The 17563-nt window shown below is 35.6% G+C and overlaps 1 long non-coding RNA gene across 1 annotated transcript; it reads left to right on the plus strand.

The window, feature by feature from the left end:
• The first annotated feature begins 3341 nt into the window (after window positions 1-3341).
• Window positions 3342-9550, plus strand: LOC135300011 (uncharacterized). Its single transcript, XR_010361871.1, has 3 exons — window positions 3342-3498; window positions 7997-8166; window positions 9449-9550. It is a non-coding gene; the product is annotated as an uncharacterized LOC135300011 (long non-coding RNA).
• Window positions 9551-17563: the final 8013 nt, after the last annotated feature.

Raw genomic sequence — 17563 nt, forward strand, 5'->3', positions numbered from 1 at the left:
CAAAACAGTGTAATATAGAAGAATGAAATAAAGGTTAAAAATACCATGAAAAATGAAGATAAGCAACTTGATCTTCCAACTCATTGCTCTGTTTCTGAAAGAAAGTATTGTAAAAAATTAATAATTTGCTTCCTTGTGCTTTGTGGATGTCAAATCAATGTCCTTTTTAAAAATTATTTTTCCTTTCTTAAAAGCATAAATGTTAAACACAGAGTATTAGTGCTCTTTCATAGGCAATTCATAATCTTCAAGGTTTTAGAAAATTCCAAACTATTTCAGCATAACCTTTCAGTGGCTCCTTGAATATATTAATTTAATTATGAAATTTAATTACGAAACTTACCTTTCAAATTTGGATCTAGGATCCAAATTGTGGAAAGAATGAAACTGCTATAAGAATTCTAACCTATGTAAGTATATGTTCAATGTATAGTTTCAATGAACATGTGTTTTTCCTTTGTAGTATTTACCTATAGATTTATACAATGATAGAATAGCTCACATAAAGTAGGTGCACTGTGTATTAAAAATCTTTTCCATAAACTTCTATGTCCAAAATGTCTTAGCTGCTTGGCATATTGTGAAGAAAGATGTTTTCATTTCCAATAGATGTGAAAACGCTTGAAATGAGGGCTTTTAGTGTCCACAGAGAACAAAACTCATTATTTAAAAAAAAACAATTTTGTTCTTGGATGACACAACATCCATAGCAAAATTTTTCATCCATTTCTCAGCTGTAAATTCTCTGGATTTTCAGAAAAATGGCTTTAATGCTGAACTCCATGTACACACCAAAATGATTGCCAGCTAAGACTTTAACAGGGACGTTATGTAACAAATTTGTAAAAGCATATCACTTGTAGGTCCAATCTTGCCTTGATACCAGGCAGGACTCTACATTACTCAGTTCTCTTTGCAGAGAATGAAAAAATAAAAGCAGAAATTTCAATTCATGATTCAGCGTTTTGCTATCTCTTAACATTTTTGTTATGACATTCTTCAAAGCTGATGGAACTTTTCTCTCCCTTATGGCAACTTAGTACTGTGTGTCTTCAGAAGAGATTTCCTGGTCGAGTCCACTTCATGATATGATCAGAATAAGTTTGTTGAAAGATTCAATTTTGCATTTGGTGTAAAAAATTCCAGTTAGACTTCCACATGCGTTACTGTTATGCCAATAGCTTGACATTGTTCAGTGACACTGACAGCACAAACATGCAAAAAAGAAATTAAAAAAAAAACTTAAAAAAACCCCTTGCCATATAAATTTATTTTTTAATTATTGAGTAAAAATGCATTTTCCATCTTAATAATGTACCTATTTTCTATCTGATACAATTTCAGAAGTATGCATTAATTATCTTTTTTTTGGCTATGACCATGGTTAATGCCTTGGTAATAATAACAATAACAAGAATAATAGTAATAAACAAAAACACTGGCCTCATTCAATACAAGACACTATAATATTTTGCCATTGAAATCCTACACAGGGTAAAGGGTTGATACAGAGTAAAACACAACAATTTACTAATTAATGTTCTGTAGTTCTCTCCAAATGCAAAAGGCACACTGCCCCTAGAATCTTACAGTCTGAAAGATTATTTGCAAAGTGGCTAAAATTAGATGCAAATAGAAAGTTTAATCCACGTACAAAATGATCTGGTGACATTTCTACATATTTGCATATATATTATTTAAAGAGAACTACAGGCTTTGTTTGATTAAAATGCTGCCTTAGTGTAAAAACAGAGAAATGCCTTCTCAAAAACCTTAAAAATTGTGAGTGTAGCAGGGTCTTATCACGCCACAATTTATTTTCAATTCTATTAAGTGCAGCATTAAGTTTCAGCCTTATTCTTCTTCCTTCCAGAAAATATTTGAAGTAATAAATAGCTCACTGATTGGAGCTATTTTAAACTTAGCAAGTTAAATACTTAACATTCTTTTTCTATTTTCTCCAGTCATCTGGGGAAATAAGTGTTCCTTATAAAAAGAACCACACTGAAACAATTCAGATAGTTCAAAGCCTTAAGTTGCCTGCCAGAACTTGCTTTAATGTATTTGTTTTGTGAAATTTAAACAAGGGACACAATATTTATATGTGTAGCCTATCATTATGCAATTTGTCTTTTTAGAAATCATTCTTAGGGCTAGGCATTTTCAGAGCTATAAAAATGTTTATAAATCAGATTATAAAGTGATACAGTAGATCTAAGTTTGTTTAAAGCACAGGACTGGGAGTCATAAGAACACAGACTTGCTTTGACTTCACTAATGACATTATGGAAGAAACCTTTCTGCAACATTTAAGTTTAAGCATTCGTAGAAAAAACAAGGCAACATCAGCAGCAGGGAGGTGGGGACACACAAATAGATGTGTTCCCTTCAGACAGCCTTATCCCTCATAAACTGCAAACAATCCTCCTCTGCAATTTCATTCACCAAGATCCACAAATTTCTTTCTAGGAAGAAACAAGAACTGAACAGCTCATTCAGTGTGGTTAATAGAACTTTTATTTTCTCTCCCTTAAATTTGCTAATGAGAAAACAAATAAGACATGATAATCTGCTGTTGAAAACACTAGGATGTTGAATCTCTCTCATATTTCTTCTTTGTTCTGCAGACTATGACACAAACACTGGGATGTAGCAAGGATTTAAATGATTGTAAACAGGCTGTGTCTTGGGACATCTAAGCCTGCCATCCTGCTGCCCAACTGAGACTTCCTAAAGTGAGACTGACAAGTCAAAAAATAGGCTTATTTGAGATTTAGAAATATTTACTGTATTTCCACAGGTAACAACCCCATGACAGCAGCATTACTGTCAAAAATGAGGTGTGCTATATTGCACAAATCACTGTCTAGGCAAACTGCCTTTTAAAAGGGAGTCTGAATGTGCCCAGCTGTGTGCTCTGTTTTTCTAAGTGCTTCAAGCAGCAAAGTGTATCAAACATTTCTCTGCATCAATCTCCACACTCCCGGTGAGAGGGTCATTTGACTCATCAAGCCTCTGCCATTGTAGACACCTTTTCATGATGGGGAATGCTCTCCTTTCTCATTTTTAATTATTTTTGACCCTCACAAAAGGAAAGGATTTTTTTTTGTAAAGGCATGTTGTCCTTCTCCTGTCTTCCTTCGCGTACGCTGTTTTTTCTAATTGAGGTTTCATTGGTTTTTTTTGTTCCCTGGATCTTCTCTTCCCTCTTTGGTTCTTTAAAGTGTAAATTACCCCCCCCCCCCCCCCCCCCGGCAATAGGGAGCTTCCTGATCACTGTTACCTGTGAAAAGGTAACAAGGGAGTGGCTGCTTGTTATGCTTGTTAAAACATCCCTTAGCAATCACAGGTGCATCCCTCCCAATGTCGACTTCAGTATGTCAGACTGACTCCAGTGGTTGCTACCTTTGATATTCCTCTGCTGCTGTTGGTACTTCCTTCCCCCACATCCTGTCACTAAAGGTCTGAGAGGCATGAGGACAGAACTTGATATTTGAGGTCAGTGTAAAGAGAACATTGGTTGTCTTTGTTTCTGGAGGGTCATGTAGTCCTGAAAGTCAGGGCTCTGCCTGAAACAGAAGCTATACATATAGATGTTAACTTGCAGGATGTGCCCATTGCCATCTCTTTCCCAGTGACTGCCAGAGTTGGGGAGACCACAGTCTGACTCCCTGTGCTCCCTGTCTTAACCCCACACTGCCCTGGGGTTAAATCATCCTTGGATTGCTCAAGATCTCCATGGCCAGCAACATCAGTACTGAAATTAATGAGTAAAATTCTTTTTCTGTGAAAAGAGAACACTCTGTGGGCTGGAGAGTTTATTAAATTTGTTCCCTTACTGTGGAAAGGCAGTGCAGAGCCTTAGCACCAGTCTGCACTTGGACCAAGCTGGTTGTAGCTTGGTTTAGCTGTCAGTACCTACTGCCTGACCTGTTTTAGCTTCAGCAATGGCAACTGTCTGTGGTAAAGTGCTAAGAATCCTGGAAAATTAAATTTTCATCCTTAGAATTCAGGGGGTCATCAGGAAGGCCACTATATGTTTCAGTATAACAGTGGTTTTGTGTAATAAATTTACCTGTATTATTAACAGAGCTACTCTGTGGACTAGAAGTTTTAGCTTGGACTAGGAGTGTTAGTATTACACAATTTAGACTTCTAAATTGTTAAAAGAAAAAGAGGAATAACAATTAATTCTTAGATTCCCCTTAGACCCATACTGATGATGTGTTCCCCTCACCAACAAGATGCAGAGCAGTGTGTCCTGTTCTGCTTTATCACTGTTATCACACTGGGTCTGGCAGCCCCATGCAGTGACTGGGCACACTGTGAGCACGCCTCTGCACCAGTTGTGAATTACCATTTTTTATCTTATTATAAGAATTATTTATGGATAATTCTATTCTGAGTAACAAGTCTGATTAATCTGCCTGAACCAAGCAGTCTGCTTCACTAAGTGTATGAACTTTCAGTGAATAGCACTTAATAGTATGAGCTTCTGCATGATATAACAAACTGAGGGAAAGAGTCTTTCAAAATCTTCTCCAAGGTATATTTTTTTCTGCAGAAGTTTTAGCTGCTTGAGTGTGAGATAAATCTATCATACTTCTAATTTCAATGGCATATACAAAATGGTAATCTAAAGGCAGTCTCTTGTGTTGTGCTAATGCAGCCTGACCTGGAAATAGTAAAGGAGATTGTTCATAATGACTATTTTGCTAAAGATTCTTAATATAAATAACAAGATCTTTCAGAGATGTAGACTATCACCTCTGAGTGAGTATAGCTGTACTGCTTCTCCAGTGGTGAAGAAACAAACTGATGTATGTTTTATATAATGGAAATGCATAGACACCTGTATGCACATGCAGGTGTGTGTATGCTTCCAATACAGAATACGAGATTTATTGAAAAAATTCTTTAAAATAAAGCACTATGGGGAAGTAAGACAATCTGTATCATAGAGTGCGGTTCAGTTTGAATGCTTACTAATGCTCACTTCTGAAAAAAATACTTAAATAAACTCACAAAATCCTGTTTTATTTTTCATAGTCAATTAATTCTCCTGTATTTTATGAGTTTAACCCCAGTGGGAAACTAAATGCCATGGTTGCTCATTTTCTCTCCCCCTTCCTGGTGGGATGGAAAGGAGAATCAGAAAAAAAGTTAAAACCTGGGGCTTGGAATAGGAACAGTTTTATAATTGAAATAAAGTATTATATTTTATTATATAAAATAATAATAGTAACAATAATAACAGTAACGAAAAGGGGAGAGAGAGGCAGGAATAAATCCCAAGGAAGAAAATCAATGCTCAGGAAAATTACTCACCAGCTGCTGACCAATGCCCAGCCCATCCTGAGCTGTCATTGGCAGCTCCTGGGAACTTCCCCACACCCTGAGCATGACATTCCACAGTATGGAATATCCCTTTGGCCAGTTCAGGTCAGCTATCCTGGCCATGCTCCCTCACAGCTTTTTGTGCAGTACCTCACTGGCAGAGCCTGGGACACTGAAAAGTCCTTGACTTGGGGTAAGCACTGCTTGGCAACAAACAGGCTTTGGTGTGTTACCAACATCATTCTCATACTGAATCCAAAACCGCACCCAGCTACTGAGAAGAAATTTAACTCTTTCCCAGCTCAAACTAAGACACTGATTTAACTCAAATAACATAAGAATCTAAAAAACTGAAATTTCTTAAAGTGTATTTTAGAAGAGGTGTGTAGTCCTTATGAGAAATGAACTTTTTAATATATTAAAAACTGCAGCATAGGATGTGTTTTGAAATAAATATTGCCCAGAAGTCTAAACAAAGATTTGCATTTGGTGGATTTTACAGAATGCAGTTTCGCAGACACTGAAGTTTTATTTCTCACACACTCTTATATGGCATCTTGGCATTAACAGATGAGCTTTTCTTGGAGATCTTGCATTCACTACCTGTCTCAGAGAACACTTTCATGTATATTTTCATGTAAAACTCATTCAGGTTTTTTGCAATACATCATATGCTTCAGCATTTTGTATTTGTAATAAAAAATATAGAGGGATTTTAAGCCATGGAAATATTTCTTTGAATTCAAATAGTTTTGTTTGTTTGTCTATATTTTTGATTTTCCTTTATTCCTATATGTCAGTAAAAGTCCTTGAAATTGTTCAAGTATATTTACACTAAGACACCAGCTGGAAGAAAAGTAGGTGCATCTCAGCAACTTAGGTGGCACGATAATACCATCTGCATATCTTTAAACATATATAATTGCATCCATAGAAAATGTGGATGAACTCTCTAACATGACATAATTTCTGGATGTTTGTGTCTATTATGCTTCTTGCATTAAGGAGAAGCTACCGGTTTATTTGTTTCTGTGCTGGAGGCTGCAATTCCCTTAGCAGGGGTGGCTGACTTGATACACAGACATTACTGAACTTCTTTTGTCTATACTTCAGTATATTAGCCTGAAGGGAAATCAATATTCTCTTTTTTATCTTAACATTGGATATAAACTGCAGGAGTCCAGGAACTGACTCATGAGCTCTTTAGTGCTGCCTTTTTCTATGAGCTGTGTTACTGAGTAAAGGGCCAGTAAGTTCTGAAACTACTGTTTGGGGCCCATGGAGATTCTGACTCCAACTCAGGATGTTTCCCAAGTATGTGCAAAGACAAATTAATTTTTTAAAAGTTAGATGGCCTTTTGAAAGTGTCAAGAGTAATCAAAGAGTAGCTAGTTCAACCACACAATGAATGAAAACAGATTTCTTCTACCTGAACCTGGGCTGTCATACTTGATGAATTCCTAATGTAGCCGAAAAGACAGCTAGGAGTGTATCAGTGCAGAGAATGACTTGTACACATCAGTGCTGGTGCACCTAGTGCAGCAACAAATTTATACACAAATAAAGCTGAAAAAGGGAAAGCTGGATTAAAACCACAACGTGAGATGCCTCTGAGTATTGGGCTTTTGCTAACTTCGGGCTAAAAAATAGCACTTCTCATCTTATCCATGATTATGACAGCCTCAATAACTTTTCAGATGAATAAACAGCTTTCACTTCAAAATGGATGAGAAATATATAATGAAAATAAAAGGGTGTCTGTGAGTCAGTCAGGTCTATGACTCTAACACAATAAATAATATTTGTTGGCCAAGAACTTTCAGAAGAGTTTTAAGCATTCCCTGTATACTACAAGCCACAGATTTGGTACCCTCAGAGTGTCAGTAGGGATTTGGCTTTAACAAATACAGGACATTAAGCCTGAAACATCAATATGTGTCAGAGGTACACTTTTCAAGACAGAAGATATATGATTCTTATTGCCATAATGATTAGAGGTGTAAGAGTTCTAATATCCATGCTGTATTATCCTGCTTCTGACAGCTACCAAGAACTTGTGTCCTACAGAGAACCAAACATGCACCTTATTAATCAAGTTTTTCAGAGAAAACCTGCTCTCAGCTCTTCAGCAGTCAAAGTGGGCACTCAAATATTTTCTTATGCTTCTGAAAGGACTAGGGTGCCAGCTACCTGAAAAATATGTGAATATTGCTCAGTAGACACTGTGCAGTCAAGGGTGTCCCAAAATATCTTCAAGTAAAATATAAGTTGAATTAGGTGTGATCATGAAAATTCTATAAGGGACTAAATTAACTCATGGGAATCAACATATACAATTTCCATGGTTTAAATTACAAAGTTACTTCTCCATGTTATAGGAAATAAATGAAGAACTTGTGAGAAGGAAGGGAAACAAGGCTGCAACGCAGGAACAACTAGTCAGGGAATTGGACATATTTATGTAAAAAATCTGTAAGCAAATCATCGACTTTTAAAAAATCATATTTGTTTCTTTATTTGACAAAATGAGGGAAGGTACCTACCTTCATTCAGGAGGGTGGTGCTGGAGTCAGCTACCCACTGGCAGAAATTGCAGGAAAAATATCTGCATCCAATTTTATCTGATAAAACTTCTCCCTTGTTCTTTGTTCCTGCCTAGGACAAGTTCTGCCCTTTGATGAAGGTGAAAAAGATGTTTTCGAGTGAGGGGTGGTACAGGAAGGAGTTGAGGAATGTGGTTTCACTGCATATTCTCCATGCAAGTAAGAAGGAAGAAGAAAGAAAAAAAAAAAAAAAAAAAAGAACATTTTATTCTTTGAGAGTAAAAAGGTATCTGATCTGGAATTCATTTTTGCGTTTTCCCTAATTTTCCATTTAGATTTTATTTGATTTTCCATATTGTTACATAGAAATTAAAAATTTAAATTAGTTTGGTAAATCTCAGTGAAACTTAGCACAATTTCTCTAGCATTTGAAGTCTCCAAGGGCCTAGTGGAACTTCTACTTTTGACTGAAGTGAGTATATTTCCAAAATATATGTCCCTCCTGTTCCAGCATTTCAGTCTTTTCAGAAAGAGAGATGATGCAATAATTTTGGAATTCAGAATTGCTTTCAATGTCCTTGAAAATCACAGGATGAAAAAGCAGGTGACAATATTTTTTCCTGGAGATCTCAGGCTCAAGATTTTTGTTGATCAATACACCTACAGGCTACAAACCAGCATTCTGTATATTGAGACTCAGGGATAGCTGATACTCTATATGTGTTTTCTTCATTTACACCTGAAATTACAGCTTTATATTTCATGCAGATTCCATTGTCTGAATGGTTTTTAGTAAGCAAAGATCCTAGGTTAGTCTTTTTGAAACCTAGCTTCAATAGCATATTAATTTGATACTTCACCAGTTTGCTAAACTATCAGCCCCAGTTGTATGAGGGAACAATCCAGACATCTACTTGTCTTTGTTAGTCTGAAGTTCCTTACCACCAGTTAAAAAAGGTGATAGGGACAGATTCCTATCTCCTAGAATTGCCACAGATTTGGATAGAAACTTTCAAATCAGATAGTACAGGCAGAAGGTATTTGTCTTGCAAATAAAAATCTTTAAGGAAAGTCTTATCATTACAAAAGATGAGTCAGAAGAGGTATTCCAGTTGCCTGGCACAAAAATGATGATGTGACACAACCCACATAACTTGAAAATACTAATTTTTTCATTAAAGTAGAAGAAAATCAAAATGAACAGCTTCAAACTGTGGCATTATCTGCTATTAGAAGGTCTATAACAAGCAACTTTCAAACCAGCATGAAACCTAATTATAGAATAACTTTGCTATAGCTGCTTCTATTTACATCTGTTCAAGCTCAGAAGCAAATAATCCAGGCTTTCCTATAACATCAGCATGTTCTTGACCTTTCTTGATGACCCTTATGAAGGAATTTACTGCATTTTGAAGACTGATGCTTCTGGCATTGAGTTCTATGGCAAAGCTTCAGTTTACTCCATTGTAGAAAAACTACAAGTAATGTCGAATATGTGATGGATTACACAGGAATCCTTTTTTCTGTGTGCATTTCCCTCCTGTACTGACTTTTTTCTCTCCTTTCAGTCCTTCCACAAGGCTGAAGTCACTCTTTCTGTGCAGTAGTAGAGGCAGCAGCAATGGGTAAACTCCAGGCATGTTTACCACCACTTTTTCTCCATTTGCGATTTTACTGGATGTAGCTATTCTCCTAGAAGGTACTAATCACACCCCTTTACCCATCAGGGCATTGTCTCTTAAGATTATCTTAAGTTATTTGAGATGAAAATATGTATTTGTTTGTATTAGTATTAACTCTTCACTTCAAGCCCTACTGGACCACAAAAATAAAATTGTTAAAAAGCAAGGGATACTGAGTCATCACACTCTTGAGGAACCTATCTCCACTCAGAAATTGATTATAATGGAGTTGCAGAAGACATAGAATTTAATTAGTAGTAGCTATTAAAATGTGTTCAAATTGAAGGCTCTGATGTCCATCCTTCTGTCATTGCCAGGACATTTCACTCACATGCTTATGATTCACAGATATATTGTTAATATGGTTAATATAGAGTTGTATAATATAAAACTGTGGCATTTGCAGTGTTTCATTTTTTCATAAAAATATATAGTGCAAGGGGCTCAGAATGCATAAAACTTGCATACAAATCAAACATACATAAAATTTGAGAAAAATGTGACATTTTGTTTTCTTATTTATTACTGCTCTTATTGCAAGAAAAGTGGATGCTTCAGGAGCAAGCAGACCTGTGGTAAAAGACATCAAGATTTCAATTTTGAGTTTCTTCTGATACTGATCCAGAAATGATGGTGAGGGGAAGAGGGTAACAAAACTTGCTTCTGAAAAATGACTGTCATTTTCCAGACTACTGCTATCTTTCCAAACCTTTAATCTCTAATACATGTCTCTTAAATTATCATTATGGTCTAGAATTGTTCAGGCACTCAAGAAACCAGCGGGAATTTGAGTTTCAACAGTCATTCAAGACCTTTGTTTCTAGAGCAGTGACACATCACAGTAAAATGTAAAATAACACTTTCTTGTCCAAACAGTAGTTAATTGATGTAAATTTGAACAATTGATCCCACTTTCACTTCTCTTCAGAAGTTAATTTATTTACTTTAAGCCAAGCAGTTTAGCACCATTGTCCTAGAATGTTAACCACTTGAATTCAGGATCGGACACAGTTTTTTACATATTGGATATTTTGTAATTCCCTCAGTTCAAAATGGTTGCCTCTGACTGGTCCAGCACAAGCTTCTTTCCCAGTTTCCTACTCTCTGGCTTAGACAGACAGTAACAATCTCCATGTGCATTCTTCTTTTTTGGAGCTTACACAGGCTTGTTAATGTGCCAAGTCACCTAAAGTTTGGTTTTTCAATGCTCAGTTTCTGTTTAAAATTTGCCTACTGCAATCGTTCATCCTACAGATGATCGCTGTCTTACTGACTTAATGAACTACTTGTGTTTATTTTGTTGTTTGAACATTGATTTTACAGTTGCTTTTCAAAGTTAAGTAATTTATTTATTAGCTTGAAATATAAACGCACTTTTCAATTTACCCTTTAGGAATTACAGTATGTATATTTACACTACTTCCTTGCCTTCTCTGTTTTTCCCCACTTCAGTAATCGTGCCCATATTAATATTTTCAAAATTATGAAATTTGTTTCAAATTTTACAGGCTACTGTGATTCCCTTGAGCTGAATACATAATCATTTGTGAAAGTCTATTTTTGTGACATTTCTTACCTTTGCTTGTTACATAACACTACTTTTATTTGTCTTATATTTTTCTGCACAGAATAGTAGTTGTGATGGTTTTTGTGCCACTGTCCTATGATAGGACAGCAGAATAATTAGCTGTATCAAGGCTGTGTGAGTGAGATTGTCTCTCACTTGTCAATAGTTGGTTTCTGTAGCTCAGAATGAGATTAAAATCTTCTGAGAACAACAGCTAAATTAGTATTGCAGGGATTTAAAGTGTTGGGTTTGTTTAGTCCTAATGCCTTAACTGTAACAAGAAGATTTATGTGACTATAGTCAGTGTTGAGCACTAACAGAATGGTCAGTGAATGAGCAGGTAATCACAGAGGAATTAGATGGCCTCTCCAGACCTTGAAAAATGTACCGCTGAAGCATATGCTTACCATTGTCATAGAAAATGTGTGCAAAAGAAAAAAAAATAAAAAAACAGGACTAATTATCTTTCACCATCACCCTCTGATTTTGCAGCTATCACAGTGTTAAAGTCATTGGGGGAAGCAACTCTTAAATTATGAAAATATTCTAAACATGTTTAGATTCTATTTTTTTAAGTTGTGTTGTCTTGCACAAGAGATATCTGTTTATCATTCTATTGCTTTCTTTGGAAAGATTCACTGAAGAGCATCATATTTGACTTTTATGAAATCATAATATTTTACATGGTAGACCTGAACAAATAGCAGTTTATTTGTGCAGAATAGTGATATAGAAGGATCAAAGGTATTAGGGCAGAATATATTTGTGTGTTTAGAAAGTGGTTCCTTTTCAGGCAAAACACATGAGTTCTCAGCTGCTTGTCATTTACGAAAATTTGAAAATACTTATGAAACTGCAGCTTTTTGCAGATTTTTTGCAGCAGCTTGGGTAAAAAAAACAGAGACCACTGCTTCTTCTAGCAGGATCTATCTTTATTACACACACTCCAGTATTTATGTTTTTACTATGGGAAAATTTAAAGGAAGTCTTGGGAAGACTTTCCTTCCTTTCACAGGAGGAAAGACAAAAGAGCGACACCACCAAACTGCCCTTATCAGCCATTCACCCCAACATGCCACCTCCCAGTGTTCTGGTAGGCAAAAGTAAAACTTTCACTCATGATGTTTATGGCTGCAGTCATTCCTCTGGTATGCACCTTTCCCAAGTGAACAGAGAGTTTTTGTCAAAATTAAGATAAGTGTGACAAGTTACTCTTCTACACAGGACTCTCATTAAGGCCAGGATGGCTGCCACAGGCTACTGCTTCTACATTTTTCAGTGGAAAAAATGACATTTTGCACCACATCTCCCAGATTAATTACCACAGGTTAGAGTGGGTTTGATGGGGGCTTCATGTTCATTTTCTCACCATTTGGTAAAATGAAAATGTCCTAACAGTTCTGTGCTTTCCACAACATCAGAGGATGACATATGATACCTCAAAGCCTAGGCAAAGTAACAGATTGTGAAAAAGTTATATTTTCCTGCATCTGAACTTCAAATGTGCCAGACAAGCATACTTACCTTAGCTCAGCTCGCTAGTCATCTCTGCCTGAAGTCTTATTCACAAATTGGTCTCTCTGAGGGGCCAAGACGAAGGAAGATCAGGGCCTTTTTGAGTATTCAAAAATCTGTAACAGCAACTGTTGCATATAAGTAAAACCTTATAAAAAAGGGTCTTGTAACCCTTGTAAAGTTGTGGCTCAGGCCTGCTACTTCAACTAAGCATTAAAGGACTGTGGCAAAGTGACTCAGCTGAACTGGGGGTAGAAAAACAAGTTATATAACCATTACGTGCTCACATCGTGGTTTATGGGGGTTGGTTGAATTATATTTGTTCTACTTAAATGGAATGTAGCTGATAATGGGCTAGCTGCTTAAAAAGGCCGGGTTTTTGTAATAAAGCATCTCTCCTTTTCACCTGCTTGGGGACTCTGTGTCGCTTTGCTTCAAACAACAAAGTGATTCATGATCAATGCAGCACTTTGAGTGGCTTCATATGACCTATGTACCTACACCTGTACAGCCAAGGATGCTGTCATCCTCAGCTGATAGGAATCCATGAAGACAAAATTATCTCAATTTTTCAATATTTCCAGCAAATTTTTTCAAACATGAAATTGAAATTGTAATTGAGTTTATAACCGGAAGCTTGTAGAACATGTCTTCTTTGCTTTCCATCTACCTATAAAGATGCTGGGGAATGACAGAAGAAGAGGTGGCTACAGCCAGGACAAACTGAAAAGTCACATAAATCAACACTTAAATTTACAGCTTTATTTTAACTGTCATGGGATTTCTGAAGTATCTGACTTTCCATATTTTTTTTTATCCCTTTTTCATGGAACTGATGGAGACCTTTCTGAGTTTTCCTTGTCCTTTCTTTGTAATGATAAACTAGAGATTGATGAAAATAAAGTATTTTTCTACTCTCTGCTGTGCTCACTGCAACAATTTGAATGTTGTCTCTTCTGAGAGGAAGAAAAACTGTGTGACTGGTTAATAGCCAAATTGTATTGAAATCTGTTGTGTTTACTAATTTTCATGCTCTAGTTACACCAGGTTTCACTTTGGAATTAAAACAAATCAAACAGCCATTTCGTTGAATCTCTGCAACAGCTATAATAAGAAAAGCATGCAAAAAGTTAGGAAAATAATTTTAGTATTATTTATATGTTCTTCATGCTAAGCTAGTTTCTGTTCTTTGTTACTGAACTCTCTCAAACAAGATTGATGAAATTTCTTAGCAATATGCATTACTCTGTGGTCTTTCAGTACTCTTGCAGTTCTAGCAAGTTTCTAAATGCTGCCACTAAGTAATGTGATGTAATTTTTACTGAATTTTTTCTGAAGTATGCAAGACCATATTTGTATAAAACAAAGTCCACATACCCCCTGTGTCAGCAAGCTTCTTTTTGTACTGTAAACAGCTGACTGTATAGGGACAAAGAAAGTTCTTAATATTAGAAAAATGCATATTTGCAGAAATTATTAAATGCAGTGTTGGAAAATGAACCAAATAAGTGTTTTGCTCTCTTCAAGTGACTCTGCAACAGAAGTTTCAGCTGGCATGTGCAAACCTCACACCCTTCTCAGTAATGCCACAATCAATATGGTAGGAGTGGCTCTGCTTGCTCAAAAATTCTTGTAGCCATTCCAAGAGCCATGATAAGCTTAGCTTTGTTTGCTAATAAATTCATAAACCTCCATTGACTTTACCACCATTTTGAGAGCTCTGCCTCAACATCAGCTCTCCAAGATATGTCTTCAATGTCCCTCTCCCTGGAAAAGTTCTTATTTCAGCTGACACAATGGTGAGGTTTTGCTATCCCTTCATTAGAATTTTTTTCAGTTATGATGTTACTGACTTTAAAGTTCACTGCAACTAACCAGATTTGGAAGCAGGAGTAGGTCTGGGTGTTTTTTACTTTTTTTCTTCTTTCTTTTATTTTTCTTTTTACTTCAATCCATGAAATTTCAGTGGAATTCAGTAATTCCTGTGAAGGCAAGCCCCCTTAGAAGACATAAAGCCGTATTCCCTAGTTCAATGCCTGTTCCACACCTCATCAGTGCAGAACTGAAAATTGAAATTTGGTTTCAGGACTGTTACCATACCTCTTCTAGGAATTCAGCTGTGTTAATTTAATGTCTTTTATTTCCTCACTTAATATCAAGGTGTTCTATAGATTAAAATTTACTGCATTTTATTTACCAATGAAGTAACCATTTAGAGAAATCTCAGAAATATCTCATGTATATAGTTAGTGGCTCTATCTCTGTTATATTTAGAAATATACTTCAAATATTCTGTTGAGAGATGTTTTAAGACAGTTAATTTCTCATTGATACTTTTGTTTATGTTATGTCTTGCTATAATGAGAAATAACCTATGTTTACTCATCTTTAATATTTTTAGGATGCTTTTATATGATTAAAAACACTGCAGTTGGAGCTCTAATATATCCCTAACTATGAAGCACTTACTATTTTCTTAAGACCTGTGGGGGTGTTAAATAAAGCTTACAATTATTAGTGAGTTTGGTTTTTAAAATTTATTTTATTGTATAGAATAGTAACTAAATGAAGCTAAAAGCATTATTTAAAAACCAATCACTACTATACAGAATAGATATACTTTATTAGTGTATATGACACACATATTTCAGCTGAACAAAACCTGAGTTTTTAATCCTTTTACATGAAGCTGAGCATAGCTTAGACTGATTTTTGTCTAAACGTTTTGGTACTTTAAAGGAAGGTTCTTTTCCTATCTCAGACACACTGTACCACAATGACGCATCACTTTATGGGTGTAGAGATGATAGAATAAGTCATTCTAGGAAAACCAGGTCATGCTAGAAGGAAAGAGAAAAGGCAATGTATACTTCTGAATATCTTTTCAGCCTCCTGGGACTAGCCTCCTGAGATCTGTGTATTTAGAGATACTAAAATTTTTTTTCATATTCTTTTTCTTCCAGTGTTTTCTCCATCCCCTGCCATGATTCTGTACTTTGCCTTCTAATAACTTTAGTTGTGACCGCTACAAAAACATATCAAAAGACCTTTCAGTTTTCATAACGCTGTTCAATTTTCAAAAATCAGTCATGGAGAATGTAGATCATCCACAAGGATATAATCTGCTCTGTAAAGAAAGAAATTGGAGGAGTTAGTCTGCTGTTCATCTTGCAACATCATCAGTTTTACCATCATTAGTGCTCTGATTGTTTGAAGTGATGATCTTAGGTCTTTTGTCACAGCTCCCTAAGGGATTATGTTGAAAAACTAATTAGAATATTTTGTATGACTCAAATCTCACTGCCAGGAAAAAAGGTAGAACAGTTCAGTTTGCTTTATGCATTGCTTATGTTTTAATTATTATCAACAACATGGTTTTTGTTTTTTCTTTTTTTTACAAAACAAAGTTTAATTTTAAAATGCCAGTTTAATTGAATCTGAAGTGCTTAGTATGAAACAATCTGGGTTTGATTTCATTGGGAAAGGTCTGTGGAAGATACTACGAAGCATAAGATCTTCTGTTAAGAATACATCAGTCACCTTTAACAATAATTCTTGATGAGTACTTGTCTTCAATTAATTATAACTATCTCCTATGAAATACTCCTCTTTTCAGTGTTATTCAACACAAGTTACTCACCTGAGAGTATTAATTTAAAGAATACTCATGAGATTATTTATTCTACTAGAGGACAAAAACCCATTCTTAATAATATCTATTTTTAATAAAAATATCTCATGCTAGATCAACATTTAGCTCAAATACTTACCACAGTTTCTTCTTCCAGTTATGCTCTAGGAGAAAAACTGGCAACATAATTAAACTTATATGATCTATGATATGGCAGGAAGTAACAAGATCTGTAAAGAAGTCATCTGCCGTCCCAAAAAAAGTTTTCCATCTTTGACACAGTTAAGTTAGTCAGTTTAGTGATGCTAATCCATAAATTGTTAGGAAACGTTATTTTTCACTTAGAGCTGTGCATTAGTCCTTGCACAAGTACACCTAATAAGTGGGAGCACATCCACTTTCTAGATACTCAGAAGCCAAACACACTGTTATTTTGGCTTTATGGTCAGGACTCCTCTCCTGTTCAATTTGATGAGAAAAATCTTTTCCATTTTCCACTGGCCACGGCCTTCTCCTGGCCCACTGGTAATAGCTATGGCATTATGCCAAGGAAACTTTCAAGTTAAATGTGATTCCCATGTTCCATTGAAGGAAGTTCCATTTCACAAAGAGAAGTTTCAGAGTTTTTCTCCCTCTAGAAATTATTCAGCCCAAGAGCAGGGCAACCCCCAAACTTCTACATTGTCAAGTAATAGCTAAAATAGTATAACTTATTTTTCTACATATAATTCTAACTTTAAGGAAAGTAACTTGCAGTGAGTATTTAAAGATCAGTCCCATAATACCAGTCAAAATAGAGTCTTTTTCTTTTAAAATGTTTATTTCTGGCAGTTAAAATAGTGAGCTTCATGTGCTTCATTTCCAGAGAGCTGGAATAGTTCCTTCTAAGAAGCATCTGCTAAAACATTTTCTATCAAGAAGAAAGGAAAACCTCTGTTCCAGCCAATTATTTCCCATCCCTCTTATTTTGATCATCTCCAGCATCATATGGAAGCCATCACTTTTAGAAAGTTAAAATCATATTTGTACCAGACAAACTGACTCCAAATATGGATTTTATTTTTGGACACTACTACATTTGACACGATCACTATAATAAGCCATTTCTTATATTTAAATTGCAAACAATTCTGTGGTAATTATAATACAACATATTCTCCATCATATGTCTGCCTGACTTGGGTACTTTTCAGAATAACAATTGTCCAAAAAGCTCTGGTGCAGTGTGAAAAAGTCAAACAGATGGAAAGTTTCAGTTTATTTTAGTGTATTTCTAACTTTTATTTCA

Source organism: Passer domesticus, chromosome 4, assembly GCF_036417665.1.
Source record: "Passer domesticus isolate bPasDom1 chromosome 4, bPasDom1.hap1, whole genome shotgun sequence".
Lineage (NCBI taxonomy): Eukaryota > Metazoa > Chordata > Aves > Passeriformes > Passeridae > Passer > Passer domesticus.